We start from the raw sequence: 22,500 nt of genomic DNA, 5'->3' as shown, positions 1-22,500 counted from the left end.
GTGGTGAGCATTGGGGCAATCTAATCATCACAGCCCCTGCTTGTCATCTCTTTTCCCAGTGATGAACAGTGGTTTGGATGGTGTTAGTGGACTTATTTAACCTGGAAAACAGTTTTGTCACAAAAGGTGTGTGTGCACCCTTGCAGCCATAAGGCAAGCAGAGGTATAGTTTGCATTGTTTTAGACAAAATAAGTTTAGGAAATAGGCAAAAATTAGCTCAGGAGAATATGTCCAGATGTCAGTGCCATAGCTGACTTAAGATTATAAAACTGGGTGAATATTTTCATTTCATATATTCATGGTCATTTGTCGCATTGGGGCATTTGTGCATCCAGGCAGTTTGGGATTTTTCAGCCTTCGGTTCACTTTTTGGAATTTATCAGTTTGGGTCTGTTTTTTGGAGTTATGGCGTCTGAAAATGTCAGTGAACCAACGAGTGAATTTCCAAACGCTACTCCGGAGGTTTTTAGACCGGATTCGCCAGGTTTGAACCAACTTTCTCAAACCCATATTGAAACGCACAATGTTAGTGCCAAGTCATTGGACCTTTTGCTTAACAAAATTGATGCTATGATTTTAAGAATTGACTTGTTAGAAAAACAGCAGTACAGAATGCCAGGTTCCAATTTCAAGGTGAACACACTACCAGCTTTCACTGACGCACCAACGCTAAAGGACGTACCACCTAATACTTTCTCTACACAGGGCGAAGGTGCGTTACCTTCACGTGTGACTAACACACTGGGAAGTTGCCTAGGTGCTACTTCCATTTAATTTTTCATCCGACAATGTGCCGGTAAGTATCCAGGGCGCTTTGGATGGTCGTCGGGGGATTACTATGGCGGCAGTTGGTAGTGGAAATACCGAGGAGCAGAGGAGAATTCCGGCTACAGCACCAAGCGGTTTATCGCAGCAGGGTCAACCGAGTCCTACATCGACTTCTTTAAATCTAAATCTACGGAACAGGACCGGCAGCATTCTACACGCCTAGTGGATTTAACTGGGCCAACTGGGTGCAATGTAGAACTTCCTATTCGAAACTCTGGAGGCATTAATCGTGAATTGCCTTCTTTGGGGGTCAACAATTTGCAACCAGCAGTGAGTAACACTGTTAATAACTTCCCCGTTTTTTCAGATTGGGTTTCTTTTCATCCTTCATTTAACTCTATTGCATCAGGTTCGGGCACTCAATGAACTGTTAGTGACCCTGATATTATTAACAATTTGAAGCAGCTTGATAATGTTTTAATTAAAATCAAGAAACTCCAATTGGAAATTGCATATTTCAAGGAATGTCTGTCACATAGGATTGTGCCTAAAGGATTAAGACATTACCAGTACCCGACTGGTTTAGTAGCCAACTCCATTTTTCACCAGGAACTGGTTGCCTTGTTTGATCAACACAGAGCCCAGTTGTTGAATTTAATGATTAAACACTACACCCTTCAAATTGAGGAGTTGAACATCGAGGCAGGAGCACTGGACAATGTAATCAAATTGGACTTGTCATTTGACAGGTATAGTTATGACTATGCCAGACTTTTTAGTAGTATTGATTCCTACTTGACTAAGTTAAAATCTGTTAAAATAAAAAAAATTTGATAGGAACACTAAAGCATATAGGGAGGGGGCAGCTTATCCTAGTCCCCCTACTGGTCAGGTTTGGAGAGCTAATAAGAGACCTCTTAATAATAATATGAACAACACCATTCCTAACATGGAATTTGACGTAGCCCACTCCAACACGGAGCAGACTGGGAATGTGCCTGTACTTGACAGTGCGGATTTCCCACCAGTGGAACTTCGTAGGAGTGAGCGCATTCAAAATAGAAACAATGGTAACATTAGATGCAGTAATGACACACAGGAAGACTACAATAATTTTTTAGGTGCAAGACCCAAACCGAAGCGCCAATGGTCGAACCGCTCCAACCAGAGAAGGACCAACAGGTAACACCAGTTTCCCTTTCCCTACCAGGCATTGTTGTACATCCATTTGATAATATCTGGACACCTCCACCCTTTCCTATTCCAGTTTTACCTACTTTGGTCAATAATGATATAAGTGTGGGTGTTCGACTTGCTGGCCCGGTTATTAATTTTAATTCCACTGGTGACTCTAAAGTTTTTAATTTTTCCCAAATGTCTGTAACTACTGCTATGGCTGACTTGTTGGCTAAGGGCAACACTTATGTTCCTAAACAATGCTCAGACATTGTCACATCTATTATTGATGTAAAGACATTCACCAGAAAACTTAATTTTCAATTAATGATGGGGGGGTGATGTTCATTCAGATGTGAGTAGTCGATTGTATGTACCTAGTACATTCAACCCACCATTACATCCATTGTTGGCCACTTTCGAACAAATTTGTGAGGTGGATATTAGGAGTGTCAAAGGTAGACCAGGAGAGCGATATGTACCAAGTAATTTTAATGAGACTGAAAGTATATCATCTTTGCGATCACACAATGTCCGTGTTTGTAAACTGGACAAGGGAGGGGGAGCAGTGATTTTTGATCAAGACGATTATTTTGATAGAATGACTACTTTGCTTCAATCCCCGGCTTATGTTTTAAGCTCTAGGAGTGAAGTGAATAGAGCATATAAGGTCATCAAGGACAACATTGAGGAAATGCTTATGGAGGGTAGGATTAACCAGCAACTATACAATTATATGTTTACATTGTATCCAAGATTTCCATACCTTTTTGGTATACCTAAAATCCATAAGGATCTAATAGACCCTCCTATGTGACCTTTGATTGATAGTCGAGGTTCACCGTCCTACGCTTGTGCTAAGGTGGTTGACAACATTTTGCAAAAATATGTCAAACAAGAAGTTCAAATTTGCAAAGACTCGTGGTCTTTTTTGTCTAAAATTAATGATATAGAGTTCCATGACCATTTTAACTTTTTGACAATTGATGTAAAAGATCTATACACGAGTATTCCCCACGAGGTGGCTGTTGAGTGGGTATGTGATAGGTTGAGAGCCAGGGAAGCATGCAACTATGACATCTCGCTCGTGGGTGAATTCATGGACCTAATTTTACCTAAGAACTTCTTTATGTTTGGGGAGAACTTTTATTTACAAAACACTGGTGTTGCCATGGGTTCACCTTGTGGTGCAAGTGTGGCAAACTTAGTTATGGCCAACTGGGAGCATCAATTTGTTTTTGACCATCCAAATTATGTTGAACATCTTGCATATTATACACGCTTTTTAGATGATATTTTCATTTTATTTAAAGGGTGTGAAGCTCAAGAAGTTGAGTATGTAACTTACTTAAATAGTACTACCACCTTTTTAGAGTTTACTTTCACCTTTAGCACCATGAGGATTCCATATCTTGACATCATGTTAGTTAAGGACTCTGAGGCAGCTTGTTTTATAGCACAAATTCATAGGAAACCGACCTACTCTAACACACTCTTGCATTTCACTAGTTGTCATCCGTTTTTACAAAAATAAGCAGTGATCAAAGGTCAACTTGTTAGAGCAGCGAGGATGATAAGTAGAGACGTCGACTATGTTGAGGAATGTTCACTATTGAAAAAGATGTTTATGAGTCATGCCTATCCCTCCAAGTTGATCGAGGACCTGATTAGTGAGGTTTCACAGAAAAGGTCATCTAAGTTTTATGAGCCTTTATTGCCAGTTAAAAAGGACATGGATCCTTCAGTACCAGCTTCGGCCACAGTAGGTGAGGGTTCTGTTAGCACTTCTGAACCTCATTTGTTCCACCTCCCTAGATTTATTACCACTTTTATGGTTGATAGTTCTAGTTTGTGGTTTATTATCAAAAGGAACTGGCATTTGTTTAGAGCAGACTCTGTTGTGTCCTCTAAAATGGGTCCATACCCCAAAGTGACGTACAGAAAAGCCAAAAATCTTAAATCATGGTTTGAACAGAAACCGTCGCTAACTAGGTTTCCTGGCATGTTTAAATGCCAGTCTTGCAATTATTGTAAGTTTATTATTGAATCGAACAGATTTACTGTACAAGACCATGTATTTAAATTAAAATGCAGGGTTAGTTGTAATTCTAGTATGCTCGTTTATTTGGCTCAGTGCCAGCATTGTGCAGGGTTTTACATTGGTAAAACTGAGCGTAAGCTCAAGGACCGAATTTACGAGCACATGTATGCTATAAGAAAACACAAGGAAACAAATGCGTTGGCTAAACACATAATGGATTACCCTCCCACCAGTTCAAATTTATTGGAATTGAACAGGTAGGCTATGATAGTAGGGGAGGGCCAACACAACTTAAATTGTTGGAAAAAGAACTACACTGGCAGATTAGATTGGAATCGTATCATTTGCCAGGGTTGAATGAAGCGTGTTCCATTTCTAGTGTCCTTCGCCTTTTCAGTTTAAAGAGATAGGTTGGTGAGTCGGGTTAATTTAACCTCTAGGCATGTCTTTTATATAGTACTTTTTTGTTATTCAAGATTGATTCTTGTACTAATTTTGACAGACATATGTGTTGAAATAGGGAATAGTAGTTAATGTTGCTAAACCATGTTTTTAAATAGGAAATTTTAATAATTTAAGTAAGGCAAACTTTGCACAGGGGACCATTGACCTTATTCTCAAGGTTTAATTTGTTAGTGTTTAATTAGTAGGTCACCACATTATTTTTACTTCAACAGTTTTGAATATTACCGGAGACTGTTGTTTCGTTTTGAGTTTACTTCGACCATTAATTATTGTATGATGTGAAATGTTTAAAATGATTCTTTAGGGTATATTTTTTGTTACATTTTTCCTTTAACAGTATGCTAGGTTTGTTAGTTGTCCAACTCTGTGGTGTGTGACTGTGTTACAAGTTATTAGGTATAATTGATTCAATTGTTGTTAATTTAATTATGATGTCATACTAGTTAAGGCACAGTGTACTGCTGGATTGTGTTTTCTGATGAAGTTTGCCTAGGAGGCAAACGAAAAGCGCTTCAATAAATTTATCTGTGATTTCCACCGTTTTGTGGTTGTTCTATCTAGCGATACCATCATTCATGGTCATTTGTCGCATTGGGGCATTTGTGCATCCAGGCAGTTTGGATTTTTCAGCCTTCGGTTCACTTTTTGGAATTTATCAGTTTGGTTCTGTTTTTTGGAGTTATGGCGTCTGAATATTTTCATGCCAATATGCCTAAGGAGAACATAGTAGAATACTTATGAGCAGCTGGAATGCAGCCCATTGGGTTTGCAGCATACAGAAAAAGGACAGTCCAGCCTATCTCCATATGGCCTTGAAACCCACCTCTCATTAAAGAGACTGTAATTAACCAGTTCACATTAAAGATACTTGAGGTAGAGGTGAAATGTCTGGTGCTTGAGGCAACTGTGGGAATGAAGCAGCTGCAGACACAAGAGAAAGAGAAGGGGTGCTGGTATGACCATTCATCATAGCCATCTGACTACTGGGAAGGGTGAAATCCAAACCTAGATGTCGAGATCTGTGTGGAACTTTTTACACAGTATTAAGATGAGGGATGACTTTGATAGTTTCATTCTGGCATTTGATAGGGTATGCAATCTACACCAAACTGACCGGGGTACAGGATGAGGTTTTTAATTTCTCTGCTCATGGCTAAGGCAATGCATGCTGTCTCAAAGTTTAATGATAATTTGTTTGAAAGTCAATAAAGTTAAACCATGTTTATTTTAATTCAGAGGGCACATAAAAAGGCAAATGACAGTATGAATGATTATATTGCTGAAATAATCACTTTCATAGCTGTGTGAGTAATTATCAATGTAATCGCCACGCCAATAACAGCACCAAAAATGTTTATAAAATGTCTATGGGGTAATAATGTTCAAAACCACATTTATGCAGTCACCAGAAAATGGCATTCATCTGCAACATGTTAGCAAAATAGAATCAGCATAAAATACCATTCCTTTGCAATATACAGGTTTCAGCACTAGAGTATAAACACTTTTTTCACTGTTATCTGGGCACTAAACCCAGTTCAGCACTTTAAATACAAACCTAAAAACACCTTGTACTTGTCACTTCCTAGTATAGCCTTACAACCATTTTAAAGGCACACTGTAAAAATACTTTTCAGTATTACAAAAGCAAATATCACCATATACTGGTCATCTTAAATTAAAAAATTGTCAGCATGTTGACAGAAATATAGTTCACAGAAAGCCTGAACACTGAAATACAGAAATTATTGCACATGTTCATTTCAACCAGGAGGAAGTAGGGTCCTGAGGTCATGATTAATTTTCAGTCCTAATCATAGAGAATATCGTCCCATCCAATCTCATTTGGTCCCCCTTGTAATAATCTGTTAATTCCAATGGACATGAATGCAAGCCCTGACAATTTAATAGGATGTTTAAAGAATATACTTGTTACATTTTATACTCTGTGTCACTTATAATGTTCTGAAATGCGTAATAGTAACATTCTTGATGTCTTTCCAACATAAAGAACATAGTGTGAGTAAATGGCCAAATAAACAACCTATTCACTCTTGTGTATGACCAATTCCCTGACAGAAAACACACTACTAGTCACTACATCTGAATGACTAATAAACCTTTAGATGAGGGAGTAGCCTGAGGGCACGAGCCTCTGGTTTGTAGACTGAGAATGTAGCCCCCACTAAAGAGATTGGTTTGAAGGGGGACCTCTAGTTAGAAAGAAAGTCATAACTGCACAAAAATGGGGTACTCAGTAATACACATGGGCATAAGGGGGATACATGGAGAGCAGCCTAAGCTGTGACAGCAATCTGCACAGGCAAAAGGGGAAATGTATTGTTTCTAGTGCACACCAAGGCCTGGGCTTCAAAATGTTTTCAATGTGACCAAAAAGGCTATGTCTGGCAACAAGGCCCACTAAGATATGGTAGGGAACAATAGTCACAAGATGCAGCATGCAGGGGTAGCACTACAACAGGTATCTGGAGACAAGTGCTGCACCAAACTGCCATCAGACATAACCTTTGTTAACTCATTCACTTTAAATTATCTCAGGAAGTTTGCACTGTAACTTCCAATGGGCGGAGCCTAAGCCTTTTGACAGAATAAAATTATGTCCTCACATTTCAAACAAATGTTCATATCTCTGGAACTACAGGGGTTATGAAAGCAGTATAGAGTGGCAAACCCTTCAGCAAAAACTATTTTTAAAGCGGTAGTATTCATTAGGTTCTAGGTCTTAAACTGAATTTTATAAGTCACAGTATACACAGTAACTATTATGTTTGTAATATTTTGTAAACAATTTACAATTTCTCAGCAAACACTCAAGTTACACACATGTCAGCAGCATATTATTCATATAACTCAGAGCTTTCATATGAGACTAAGGAGTTATGTCTATGTTACTTGATTACTGAGATGTTTAGAAAAATTTGAAAATTATATCTATATAAATGAGTATCATAAAAACAACAGTTAATAGCTCGGGTCTGTATTAGGTGATCGAAACTTTAGGTAATCGAATACCTAAAGATCAACACCTAAACAGCAAAAGCTGTAAATATAGAACAGCCACTTCTGTGAATTCTTTCGTAGGAAAAGAATTTGCTTGGCCATTATCAGGAATCTGCTGCGAATTCTTTCATAGGAAAAGAATTTGCTTGGCCATTATCAGGAATCTGCCCTTTTCTCCACTATACAGCGTTCTCAGAGTTGGTATATTTGGTTAGGGGGATGTGGGGGGCATAACCCCCCAACATGGGGGGTGTGTGGAGGTGAAGCCCCCTACTCGATTAGGGTTTTAAATTTGTTTTTTTTTTCCTCCGGCCAAGTGAATTCTTTCCCTATGAAAGAAATTGAGGAAGTGGCCATTCAATGTTTACAACTTTCACTGTTTAGGTGTCAAGCTTTAGATATTCACTTACCTAAAGCTTTGACTTTGTAATATAGACCCAATATCTCTTTACCTACACTAGACAGATATGAAATATTAATGCAGTTCAGTTTGCCATTGTGTAAACTTTAAGACGCAATCTTTTAAAACCTTGTACATAGGATGCTTTTGGAATTACTTATGCAAATATGAACAAGCAATATTGGATGCCTAGAGGTGTCAATAGGAATTGACTGCAGATGCACCTGCTGGCATCACTCAGATGTAATGAGGTAAACTAGAGTGGTTAATAAAGGGCAGTACTTTCTGGGGCAGTCCACTGCCTTTAGGGTCTTGAGAGGGGAGACCTTTTAGGCACCATCTGCCAAAGATTACTCATAGTATTTGATGATAAATATTATGACTTTGTTACTCATTGTTCTGTTGCTGTGATTGAGTTTTCTTCTAAATGACTATAAACTCTGTTGGCATCAATTCCAGTGTATAGTTTATACATCAGAAGGTAAGTTATTGGTCTATAGTTTTTAGGATATCTTTCAGGTTCATTCTTAAGGAAGAGTATTATTTTTTCCTATTGTTAACCAGGTTGGTGTCTATGCAGGGTGCACATATAAATAGTTCTTACTCATGGCTAAATCTTCATATAAAGATGTTAACACTTTCAGCAAGAAGTTGGGTACTGTGTCTGGGGTTTTCCAATGAGGATATTTTCTTAATTTTATTTCAATCTCTCTGGCTGTTACTTCATCTCATTTCATGTCCTGTTTATTTGAATTTCTTATCCTTTTTTTTTTTTACTTCTTCTGTCCATTCAGCATGAGTGTTATGTTCCACAGGATCTTCATATATATTTCTCCAAAATCTGTCTATTTTTGTGGTGCTTCTATTCCTTTTACTTTGTTTCCCAATTCACTTTAAAACTTTTTTTTTGGAGTTTTCCATTGAGGAGCTTTTCTTAATTTTGTTTCAATTTCTCGACCATTACTTCATCCCATTTCATATCCTGTACATTTGAACTTTTTATTTTTTTACTTCTGTCCATTCAGTGTCTTTGTTATGTTCCACAAGATCTTCATAGATAGTTCTCCAATAATTGTTTATTTTTTTAGTGGTGATTCTATTCCTTTTACATGGTTTCTCAATTCTTTATAAACACTTTTTTGGATCATCAATAAATTGCTTTTGTACTTTTTTATATTTATGTGCATATCTTCTTAGTTTTTCTGTCTGTGCTGATGTCTTTAGTTTATTACTTTCAATAGATCCTGGTCTGTTCTGATACCATGCATTGCTTTTGTCACTTCCATCTTTAGTAATTTTGTTGATCTGTTTTGTCTGTACTCTTCTAACAGCAACACTTAACTGCTTTATAGTTTTTGTTATTTGATACTTCCATGATAGCATTTGATTTCCCCCCTTCCTTTCTCTTACTGCCCTGTATTTTTGTGGAAAGACTTTATCTGTTATTAATTTAGCTGCACAGTAGTATATCCTATTTACATCTGTTATATCAGATGAATTTCTGTGAACAGTCTTGATTACTGTGTTCCTTTATTTTATCAAACTGTGTTCATTTGTTTATCAAACTTCTAACATTTTGGGTCTTATTGACTTTCTGTAATCTATTTCTTTCATTGATCTTAATATGTCTATCTACGTCTATTAAATCAAGCAACTAAGAGCACATTCGTTGTTCTTTGTTTTCTGTGGGCATTTTACAGAAAGTTCAAAAACATCTTCCTGTGCCATATTCTCTTCATCCTTATCTTGTGTCATCCATTGATTGCGCTTTAATATGGGAACTGGACTGGCATATCACTCTACAACATTGACTGCATCAGAGTTGTAAATTTCCTGTTTCTTGCCTTACTGTTCAACTCCAACTGAACTTTTGTACTGGTTGCTTACTGAAGGCTCCAATGTATATTCATATGGCAACTGATCAGATGCTTCAGTCTCCACTAGTTTCTCCTTAATTTGGAGAATCATTGTTTTATTATGCTGTAATATTATGAGGGTTAGATTTTCTACACTAAATCCTTCACTTTGCAGTTTCTATTTCTTTATCTTCTCCATTACTAATCCTCATTTCTATTTTTCATTCTTTGTTTTCTTATTTGTTGTATTGTAAAATTTCCACATCTGGATGCCTTTGTCTGTATTTCCCTTGAAATATCTTTGGTGCTGTTTTTTATTGATTAGTTTTGCTTTCTCATTTGCATAAATATTGCACATACTAAATTTCTTTTTCTTTCCCATGTCCATATTTCTTCAGCTGATGTCTCCTGCTCCTCTTGTTTCTCTTTACTTGGGGGACTCATTGTTTTATTATGCTATGACATAACCTGTGTTAGCTTTCTATACTAAATCCTTCACTTCACAGGTATTCCTTAACTTCAGCTTCTTATTTGTTTTAACTTATACTTTACTAATCTATTCCACATTTCCCCTTTGTGTTCTTATTTTTGTATTGTGAAATTTTCCATATATGTGTAACTTTGCCTGTATTTCTCTTTGAATATCTTTGGAGCTGCTTTTTTATCTGATTAATTTGGCTTTCTCCTTAGCATAAATATTGTATCATATCAGATCTCTCTTTCTTTCCCATGTCCATATTTCTTTTTTTCCTTTTAAAAATCTCTAGATTTTATTCTTATATTTGTATTTTTCAACATCCTTGGTGGCTTTTTTTTTTTCAAACAGCCCAAGGTTTTTTGGTCTATATAATGTTTTTTTTCTTGAAGCTGTTGTATTAATGAACCTATATGATGAACCTATAATGGCCTAGCCAAGATTTCCCAAAAGAATAATGATGTCCTGCATCCAAATAGGACATTGAGGGCCAGGTATTTATAAGCTACCTCTGTCCATAAGGGACATTGGTGTCAGGCCCAGTGTAAATTTCCTATTCCCCATCCACTTATCTAGGTTGTGCTTAAACTGGGTAATAGATGAACACAGCTTCACATGGATGTGAAGGCTGTTCCATAGGAAGGGCGGTCTCTGGGGCTAAATTCATAGCTAACTACTGGGCTAGCTTTCTTAATAGGCCATTTCAAGCCTAACCAATTTTCCTTCCCATAGGTGAGAATCAAACTCTGTACCTTGCGTCTATGAGTCAAACACCTTAACCATTATACCAACCCTCAATCTTTTTTTTTAAGATCTTATGAACCTATAACTGGACTTTTAATGCTGATAAACCAGTAAGTGTCCAAATGCAAGATTTAAAGCTTATTAGAAGTGTTAGCAGTAGACAGGCTTAAAAGAGCTTTGTTAAGTAATACAAGAAAATGGGTACTTCAAAGTTATTCCAAGAACTCTTAAGGAAGTATTAACATTAGCACAACCATTATCAGTTAATGATACTGTGTTTAAAATCAATTTGTTTGTTCCTAAAGCTAGCAGTCTGATAAGAAATACAGTGTTTTCTGTAAAACAAAAGGCAGAGTGTAATGATTTATTTAAATGTAGGAGGGTCCATGGCCCCCACAAGGGGGGGCTGACAGGGCCATAGCCTGGGGGGCCTGGTGTGATCAGTTAAAAGATAAAAATATTTAAAACCTCTTTTTGAAATTTCTCGACCACCGAAAATTTATATTGTAATTCATAGAACAATTGAATTGTGAACTTCAAAAAGGGCCCATATCCATATTTTTCAATTATGGTGATGGGCCCTTTTCAAAATTCACGATTCAATTATTATTATTATCAATGTGGTAGAGCATGTAGCGTGAGCCAGTTCGGTGCTCGGGGATATTTCTAGCCTGCATTGGTATCGTATGAGCATGTGATATACTTTTACCCTTTGCATCATATGGCCGCATGTTTTACACAAAAAAAAACAATGTGGTTGAGCCGTATCTAATATTTATGTTCATGTTGTCCACTTTGTGTGTTCTATGCAAAAAAGATTAAATTTTAACTAGAATCATGCTAATTCATAAGCAGACCTCTCAACCATACTGAATCTATCGTTTCTTTCCAGTTTTGAGGATTGAGGAGAGGGAGAGGTGTGTCCCTCTTGCTCACCTACCTCTATAACAGCTGTCCTTGTTACAGCACTAATATCACCACCATGGCTTGTGAACTGTTATGTCTCCTGCATACTCCCATCTCTCTCCCTCCAGCAGAGGCAAGGCTAATTCCACCTGGCCAGCTCCAGCAGGTTCTCAAGTCACTAATCAAACTCAGTTTGCCAGAGTCACAAGCAGATCTTTATTCCTCTATGTAAGGAGTGCTGGGCAAGTTTTGCAGAACTCAATACACATTAATGGCTTCAGTTTTATTAATAACAGTGTGCTGTTCTGCAGACAGAAACATATAAGTGGGTTACAGTGTTTATTAACTGCTAAATTAAAATGGTAAACTCATTAAACCAGCATTAATGTGGTCTGCTGATGAGCTGATAGTGTTACCAGAGGTTATCAAATACCTTACTATATGTTACAGTTATCACAGTGCAGCCTTTTTCTCTTTATACTAACTGGTTTCTCCAGGTTTCTGCATTACTTAATGCATTTAAACTGTTTCATACATTGCTTGTATGTTCTGAAATATGTCATGCTTCACTGAATGATAGATCATAGTGTCTCTGCATGACTTTTCTCAAATGCAGTCACCTGTTTTATATTCTCTGATATTGTTAGATGTTTTGTGAAGTAGGTTCATACAGCACATCTACAGATGCCTCAGTACTGATATCAGAATACAGGACCTAATTCCACAGTTCCTTTAAATCAGCTATGATAAAATAATGCTGTATACCTCAGTCTTCCTAAAATATTAATTCTGAGAGACATACTAATACAATGACAATAAGTACAGGGAATGATAAAGTCCAGATGTAAGACTCTGAATGCTCTCCAAGTATCTCTAAAAGCTTATAAAATGCATTCAAATACTCTGTGATCTTATAGTATAATGATTATGTTTCTGACAGTTTTCTCATTTCACAACACATAACATAACATGGCACACAAAACAGACTGCAAAGAAAAAATAATTCAAGCGAAATTGAGGTCCAGATAATAGGGTACCACGATTCCGAAGTGGCACCCCTTAATTTACGAATTTCCCGGGTTTTTTTTTTTTTTTTTTTTCCCGCGGCTATTTTTTTTTCAAACTGACATTGTCACGCAGAGGTGTGCACAGTAACTGCGGCTTCGTGAGCAGCCTGCCAGCCTGTCAGAATTTGGCTCAGGGCTGCTCTGGGCTGAGTTAATTTTCCAAGTCTGCAACAGAGTAGAGAATGAGATAGAGTCTAAGGAGAGAGGGACGAGACAGATGAGTCATAAGCCTGAGCACTGAGCAGGTGATAGAGCTGTGAAGCACATTATTGGATTTAACAGGTAAGAAAGAAATGTACACACCTCAATGTAGTCAGTACTAGAGAGTATCATTTATTTAATAGTAGGAATAAATCAGTGAATTGTGCCTCCACTGAAATTAGGCACTTGTTTGTATTTATGTTGATGAAGCAATATGACTTTTTTTATATTTGTCTGCCTCTGTACTGTTTTAGTCTAATGGCTAGTAGGATACATATATATATATATATATATATATATATATATATATATATATATATATGTATATACGCATATATATATATATATATATATATATATATATATATATATATATATGCATATATATATATATATATATATATATATATATATATATATATATATATATATATATATATATAATAAAATATGTTATCTTCTATCTTCTCGCTGGAAGTTTGATTTAACTGAGCTGCATTTTCATGTTATTCTTTTTTTGGAAGTTTACCGGTTATTTTTGTTTCAAAACAAATAACTTTTTTTTAACCGGAGTACCCGACTGTTAAAAGTATATGAATAACAGCTACTTTAAGTAATGACTATTACTAGCTTATGTTGGGATAATGGATTACTTATTTTGAAGGCATGTGTTGCAGAACCCATGAATCTACTTTTGTAACTGTTAGTGTGAAAAAATAAATAGCCATGACATGCTTTGAATTTCTGGTCTTTGGATGTGTAGATTCTTGTGCAAGATATGTCTGTCTGCAACTGCGCACTAGTCGGGTTATGGCAGTAGCCATTTTATTTAAGCATTAGCATGTGTATGTGTGTGTGTGTGTGTGTGTGTGTGTGTGTGTGTGTGTGTGTGTGTGTGTGTGTGTGTGTGTGAAGCTGCAGTTTTCTAATTCAAATGTTATACTCGGTAAGCAGAGTGGTTATGACAGCAGCATACCTCTCAACCTCTTAGAGTAAGAAATCTGGACAAAGCCATAAATAATATGGGGGGCAAAGGCCCAAAGATAAGGACAATTTTTGAATATTGTACTTACAAACTTAGAAAGTAGATAGAGCAACAGGATGTGCTTTAATATTATTTTTTCTGAAGGGTATGAAGTCTGAAACTCAAATGTCTGACATTATTTTCTGACTTAAACCACAACTTTATGAAAAATGGACCAAAAATATTAGGCAAAAATCTGGACATTCTGCAAAAATCTGTACAGTTGAGAGGTATGCGAGCAGCTATATTATTTAAGCATGCAACTCACACTGTGTGTGTGGTTCATTATTGGCAGCAGCTACGCAGCTTTCTAATTCAAATGGTACACTCAGTAAGCAGAGTGGTTATGGCAGCAGCTATTTTATTTAAGCATTAGTGTCTGGGTTTCAATGAATGTGAGTTTCAAGGGCAAAGAAGTTTTAATGCTAAGTCTATTTTCATTCTGAGACTGTATTGCTTTGTTTAGCAGATGTCTATTAGTGTTTATACTACAAAATGTAAAATAAGTTTCAAATAAAATCCAACTAATTACTGTAGAAGTAAAGCAGTAAGCACATTCCAATGTTTATGGTAAATGGAGTGAAATAGCCAAGTAATGGGACATTGGAATGACTGCAGGGGGACTTTGGGAACATATTTTGGTTGTCTGTTCTTCAGTTTGCATTTGAAAGTTGGTTTCCCACAATTCTATTGGAATGGGTGGGCTTACATAATTAGGTATGTAGATTTTATGTTAATTAGTGTACAGATTTGTACCTATTTTTCATGGGTATTTGTCCAGATTTTTGATGTTTTTAGGTTGAGAGGTATGTTCGTAATCATAAGTAAATATTTTTGCTTTGCACCCGTCCTGTTCTTTACGGATATGTTCATTTTGAAAAAGTTATATAGATATCGTTGGCTTTTATTTTTTTTTTTTAGAGAAATTAAGTAAAAGTAAAGCCATGTCTGCTTCAAATTATAAATACAAGACAAGTCTGGCACTCAGAAAAGGAAACTTAAATACAAAAAAGAAGCAAAAGCATCACGCGGTCCTCAATCGATAACAAAATTCTTTAAATATGGTGAAGAAAAGAATTTAGCGCATAGTACTAATCATGAAGATAGCATTATGAGAATTCAGAAATTCAAAAATCAGTCGAAGAGGAAGCAACTGCCACTGTTGCAACTGTCGTAGAACAAGGAAATGTGAAACCTCAAGAAGAACTAACTGTGGAAGAACATGTTACAGTCGATACTTCAGTTACACATCATTTTGAAAATCCTGATGTAAAATATGATGATCCTGGTATGTGGCCTCGAGTAATTTCAAATAACCTGCACCAAGAAATAGTACAACTCACCACCTTTCAAGAATTCCAAAAGATATATAAGAAATTGCTAAAGGATGTTAATGGTAGAGAATTTCAAGAGTTTCTTTTATATAAAAAATGAAAGATAATAGAACAAGTGAACATTTTTCACGAGAATGGCTAACATGGAGTGCATCAAAAGAAATTCTTTACTGCCTACCATGTCGACTTTTCTGCGATCCACTTAACAAAAATTTAAGCTGTTTAGTTCAAGAAGGATTTTCACCTAAAAATAAACCTTGGAAAAAGTTATATAACATTTTGCCATCTCATGAAAATAGTGCTGAGCATAGGAAACAATATGTAGCTTGGAAATGTCTTTTGGATTCATTAAAAGGACATGGAATTGATAAAGCCCTCCAACTCCAAATTCAGTCTGATACAACCAAGTGGAAAGCTATTCTGCAATGAATTTTAGCTGTAACACTTTTTTGGCATCTAGAGGTCTAGCTTTTCAAGGAGAGAACACAACAATTGGAAATGTCCACAATGGAAATTTTTTAGGGTTTTTGGAACTAATTGCAAAATATGATGAAGTAACATGACAACACCCTGCTAAAGTTCAAAAAAATCAGATAGAAGAAGGAAGAAATATGAAATGATCTGTCCATTATTTGTAATGGTATTCTTAAAATGAGTTTATAGGCCTTTGTACAGACCAAGTTCTTAACACCATTCTGAATCAAAGAAGGGACTCAATTTTTTATGGCATAATTGTTGATGCAGCATCAGATATCTCGCACAATGAACAAAATGTCCTGATTCTCAGATATGTATTTCAAAACAAAGATTTAAATGAATTTGAAGTAAATGAAAGTTTCATCGAATTCATAAATTTTACTGGGAAAACTGGACAAAAAATAACTGAAGAAATACTCGTTACTCTTGAAAAACACAATATACCTCTTCAAGATTGCTGTTCACAAGGGTACAATAATGGTGCCAATATGAGTGGTAAACTAATCGGCATTCAAACCCGCATCCTAGAAAAGAACAAATTTGCAGTGTTCTCCCCCTGTGGTGCACATTCATTGAATCATGTAGGAATGAATGCTGCAAAAATCAATCCAGATGTTATAACATTTTTTGGAAATATAGAGAGCTTGTACACTTTTTCCGCTCATAGTCCTGCACGCTGGGAGGTACTTAGAAAACACATACCATTATCTCTTCAAAGTGTGTCAGAAACAAGATGGCGTGAAAGAATTCAAGCTGTGCATCCAATTGTCAAACATTACCCCGGTGTACTTGCTGCGATAGATGACATTCTTAGTGAGATGGCTATAGGATTAGCTCCTTCAGCACTAAATACGCTTAAAGGTTTGAAGAAATATTTCAGTTCTTATAAAGGTCTGTTGATGACAATATTCTGGCATAAAATACTAACCAGTATTGATAATAAGAATATTGTCATGCAAAGCAAAGGATTATCTCTTGATATAGGGACCACCTTGGTAAAAGACTTAGTGGAAGAAATTCAGACGTTGCGTGATTCATGGGAAAACATTGTTCATGAAGCTAGAGCAGTTGCTGCAACAATAGAAATCCAACACCAATTTCCCGGAAAGCGCACAAATTCTGAAAACTGTGAAGAAGACTTCCGAAATTCTGTCATGTACCAAGTGTTGGATTTTATTATCAACGATATAAAAACAAGATTTGAAGCAGCAAATAATATTTGCAAATGATTCTCTCCAATTTAAAATTTTCAGGATTTGGACAAAGATCAGCTAACCACAAAAGTAGCAATACTTGTAAAAGCTTATGAAAGAGATTTGTCGGATGATCTAATAAATGAAGTACTTCACCTTAATACAATCCACAAGACTGGTTTTGGTTCAGAAAGGTCACCAATTAAACTTCTTAATTTAATATATAAAGAAATATTTGGCAATATTTGCCTTTCATTGAAATTATTTTGTACTGTTCCAGTAACTATCTCGTCAGCTGAGAGATCGTTCAGTAAATTAGCAAACTCATTAAAAACGTGGCAAAGAAATTCCACTAGTCAAGAATGGCTTAATCATTTGGCAATTTTATGTATAGAAAATGATTTTGCTAAAAAAGTCGATTACTCAAAAATAATTGAAAAATTTGCTGTAATGAAAGCTATAAAGTACACTTTCCAATAATTTTGTTGTTTTTTTTATAAATATAATTATGGGGGCCCACAAAAAAATCTAGCCTTCAGCATGTGGGGGCCATGGGAGGGTCACACTGCTAAGTTATATACTTCTAATACTGATGAAAATAAATTGTAGCAGAAATGTGAGAAATTAAATGTATAAATAAAGTTGTTCATATGGAATATGACAAGAACAAAACTAAGTCTGCTTTAATCCTGCTGTTGTAACTTAACAAGGCATACTGTATTTTTAGAAGGAAGGGAGGTTCACGTTCTGCAAAGTTGGGTACATGAGTGAAGATCCACACAGTAAATAAATGGTAGTTAATCCACAATGTATCATACTGTATGTAAGGAAATGCAGATTTCTGAACCCACCTCTGCTAGCGTAAAGCAAAGAATTCAAGTGTAGACAGACTGTTAGCAGCAGGTATCAGCAAACCTTGAAGGATGAAGTAAAACTGGTGATAAATTTGGTTCTGGGATACCCTTTGCTGTAGTAGGGCAACACAGAGAAAGGAAAGAAAGTGAGAGGGTGGAATCCCCTCACACCGAGGAAGGAAAAGCAACCAAAAACAGAAGAGAGAGAACATAAAGTAGATGACTTTTGTTTAAAAAATACCCTTTGCAAGGGAAGCTGCTGCAGTGGCAGCAGTTTTGGGAAAGAAGCTACACTTTCCATATTGAGGCAGGTTACCAAACAAAGTAACCCTAAGCTTGTGAGCTTAAAGATAATCCATGTAAACTTTAAAAAGGCACAGTGAAAATATGAGTACTGCAAGAAAGAATATAGCCAAGGTTATAGTGGAAGATAATGATTAAAATACTCCCAGTACTTATTAACCATTGTTTTGAGGCAAACAATGATCTGTTTCATAAAGTACAGAAAGAAAAAAATTCTGAGTCAGCTACTCCTGCCAAAACCTTACAAGGTGCTGATTAGGCAGCGTTCCTGTAAAGCAAATTGGAATGCATTTACTGTGTCCAATTTTTAACTGCAGTTGGACATTTGATGTGTATAGATAAGTGGCTGTAACTGATGTGTATGGCCATTGACAGATTATAATGACTGTAGTTGGAATGGTCTTAAACCAGGAAGATGATCCAAAAGAAGATGTGCAAATAGGCATCTGGTGCATTACTAATTACATCACATTTAAAGTCATTAAATGCAGTCCCTCATGGACTGGCAAAATGGGCATTGATTACAATGATAAAATAAAGAGTAAATCATAAAAATTATGTTCATTATCATACAAAATCATGTTCATTAAAGATCAAGGGACAGTGATTTCACTTTGACCAGTATGCATCAACCAAAGCCGAAATAGCATATGAAATAAACCATATAATTCAAAAGGATACATCTATTTGCCCCAGGAAGATATTTGTTCCACTTTATACCTAATTGATCTGGCTCATTATTGAGCATAATGCTGCATTCTGTAGCTTGTGAACAAGCCATCTGAAGCAATTTCAAAAATATATCATGACTATACTAGAAAAATCTAAAAACTGAAAGATCTGAAGTGTTCAGAAAGACTTCAGGGACTGTTCTGTATTCCGTTTATTACAGATTACGTAGGAGGTTACCTCTGTCTGGTCTATAAGGAAACACCTGATCCATTTCTTTTTGCAGTTCTTTGCCCAAAATGCAATGATAAAGAACTTAATACTAGATCAAGGAACCTCATACCAAAAGAAAACATAAACAAAATAAAAAATACAGATACATTATACAGGACCTACCAAGATTATGGAATAAGCTTTATCTTGCAAGCAAAAGAAGTGAGTAATTATTTCCTTCATTACTTAAAAATGATCATTATAGACACACACACACACACACACACACACACACACACACACACACACACACACACACACACACACACACACACACACACACAGATCAGACAGTTTTAGTGGGGGGTTGTTTAACATTTTGTTTGTATCTAATAGCCTGGTGGGTTTATGCTTTGTCTTATAGTACTGGTATAGTTACATTTCTGTGTATTTATGCTCAGTAGCAGAGCTGTTGGCTGGCTGTGACTGATCTACAACTATCTGGATATACAAGCTGATTTAAGAATACTTTTTTGCACTTGCATTGTTTCAGTGATAGTTAACAAAACTGTGCTGCATTTATTTGTTTCATTGAAAATTAATTGAATATTGTGGTCTCTCTCTTTCTCACTGCAGTTTGTTTCCCACCTTCCCTTTGTAGTGTTGTTGTAGTCTTAAGCTTGGTGGCTTTGGAACTGCCCACCCCTGCTATATATTTGTGTTTGGACACTCCTCCCAGACCCATCTCATTTGTTCACTCAACTGAGTACAGTTAGATCATTTGGGAAGGACCTTGCTTCTTTGATTTCATACACTCCTACCAGTCCCATCTCATCAGTTCTAGCTACTGTGTACAGAGACAGCATTTGGGAATGACAACTCCCATAGTCTGTTAGTCTTCTTAACTTAACAAAAAAAAATATTTTTTACACTTTACTCAGCTGCTCTTACTGTAACCATGTTCTCCCTACTTCATTACCTTATTTTGCTGTTCTGTGTGCTGTTAAGTGTTTTATTCTGAATTTATTAATGCTTGTTAGTAACCTGATTAAATTTATCTGCTATTCTAAGCATCTTACTTTTGGTTTTAGCACTTGTGCTTCTGGCCAGTTATTTTACATTTAAGGTTTTTGTGGTCTACACTCTTGTGGACAAATACTTATCAAAACCCACAAGCCATAAGTCCAACAAGTATTCAGAAAACTATGTCTGGACAATTCCCACCAGTTTCTCCTGCCAGCCTGGTCGACATAGGCATACTGAGACAGTGTAGCAACTGCCTCATGTTCAAGGACAGTCCTCTTCTCCTAGCACATAATTCTTCTACTTGTGAGAAATTCATCTACATCAGTAACCTGGAATCCATGGTCTCTTGCACCACAGTCAGTACTCCTGACAAAGAGGAGATTGCCAGCACAAACACCACACCACCCACATCACACAGCCAAACACAGTGCACTCCCATCTATGCAAGAGTCCTCAATAAATACTTACCTAAACAACAGCGACCCCACCAAAATACACTCACAAACATTCCACACATAACACCAAACACATCACACACAGTAGACAACACGCCAGTGTCTCACAAACACAGCCCATTACGCATAACAATAAACCAACACAGTCTATAAGGCATAACAATAAACCAAACATACTAAGTCATTGGCAACTCAGTAGTGAGACACACTGATGTCCCCTTCATCAGGCTGAACAAGGAGAAGGTCACAGTAAGTTGTCTGTTAGGTTCCAGAATACACCACATCACACACCCACTTAAGTCTCTCCACAACAGGTACAAGCACAACTCTGTCATTGTCCATGTTGGTGTGAATGACTTGAGACGTACCTGCCTGGACTATATGAAGAGAGACATGATTGAACTCTCAGAGTATGTGCCCCAGGCATGTATGATGCTAGCCTGAAGCAAAATCCTACCTTCACCAAGAACTATACCACAATACCAACAAAATATAATTGACTTCAACAATTGACTTAGTTTCTGGTATCTCTCCAAGGGGATCCAGTATCTGTCTGCCTGGAATGACATAGTTGACGGGCCTCAATGCTTTGCCAGAGATGCCCTCCACCTGTCACCCCTAGGGATCCAGATTGTGGCCAAGGCTTTTGAATCCCCTATTGTGTCTATTTTAGGCTATGTCCCAAAGACAAATCTTCCAAAATAAAAGATCTGTCAAAAAACAAATTGAAAATCATGTTGCTTACTGCTAGGAGCCTTAACCTGAAAATGCACTCACTGGAGGCTTTACTCACAATGGAAGGTGCCGATGTCTCTGTGGTCATGGAAACTTGGATCAGGGCTGCAGAGAGCACCCCTGCTTTACCAGGCTATACCTCATTCCACACTTTCTGACCCCAAAATGAGGTCAGAAAGACTAAGGGTGGTGGAGTGTCTATCTTCATTAAGGACGGGCACACCTACAGACTGGTTTGCCAGCATGATTCATTGGAATTACTCCAGGTGCAATTGACAGTTGTCCTGACACCCACCCAAGTTATAGCCAGCTATATACCCCCTTTCAAGACTCAGGACACCCACCTCCTATCTGGACCTACTTGACTCTATCAAGGTACCTCCTAACACCCTGATAGTTGGTGGCTTCAACTACCCCACCATAGACTGGGTGAACTATTCCTGTACCCCACCATAGGCTGGGTGAACTATTCCTGCACTAATGCACTCACCCAATGATCCATTGACTTCATCAATTCTAACACACTAGATCAGCTCATCCCATCACCCACAAGGAGAGATAACATTCTGGACTTGGCTCTCACCATCATGGGTGACCGTTGCACCATTCCCATAGTATGTGCTTCCCTGGTGAGATCAGATCATCAGTCTGTCCAATTCGATATTTCTATCCTACCCAACCCTCCCCAGCCATAACCAGGTTAAACAACCTCTCAAAAGCTGACTACAACCTCCTAAGGGAGGGTATCAATAGCATCACACCACCACCACCCCCTCAGAGGATGCAGACAACTATGCTGAACAGTATGACAATGCAGTATACAAGCACCTGTACAACTGCATGGACTCAGCTATACCCAACAGAATTAAAACCGGCTCCTCAAGGAAACACAAACCTGTCTGGTGGACATCCTCTATCAACGGGCTTTACAACAAGTTGTCTGTCTGTTGTCCAAGAGTAAAAAGGAACAAATTCCAAATTGGAAAAACTCCATCCTCAGCCTCAACAAGCAAATTAGATCCCTAGTGAAAACATCCAAAGCCAGTTATGAATTGAAACTAGCCTCTGAAACAAAGGGAAACCATAAAGCCTTCTT

Source organism: Protopterus annectens, chromosome 7.part0 (assembly GCF_019279795.1).
Source record: "Protopterus annectens isolate FY-2018-M chromosome 7.part0, PAN1.0, whole genome shotgun sequence".
Classification (NCBI taxonomy): Eukaryota; Metazoa; Chordata; order Ceratodontiformes; family Protopteridae; genus Protopterus; species Protopterus annectens.
Note: the sequence above shows the minus strand (reverse complement) of the source record.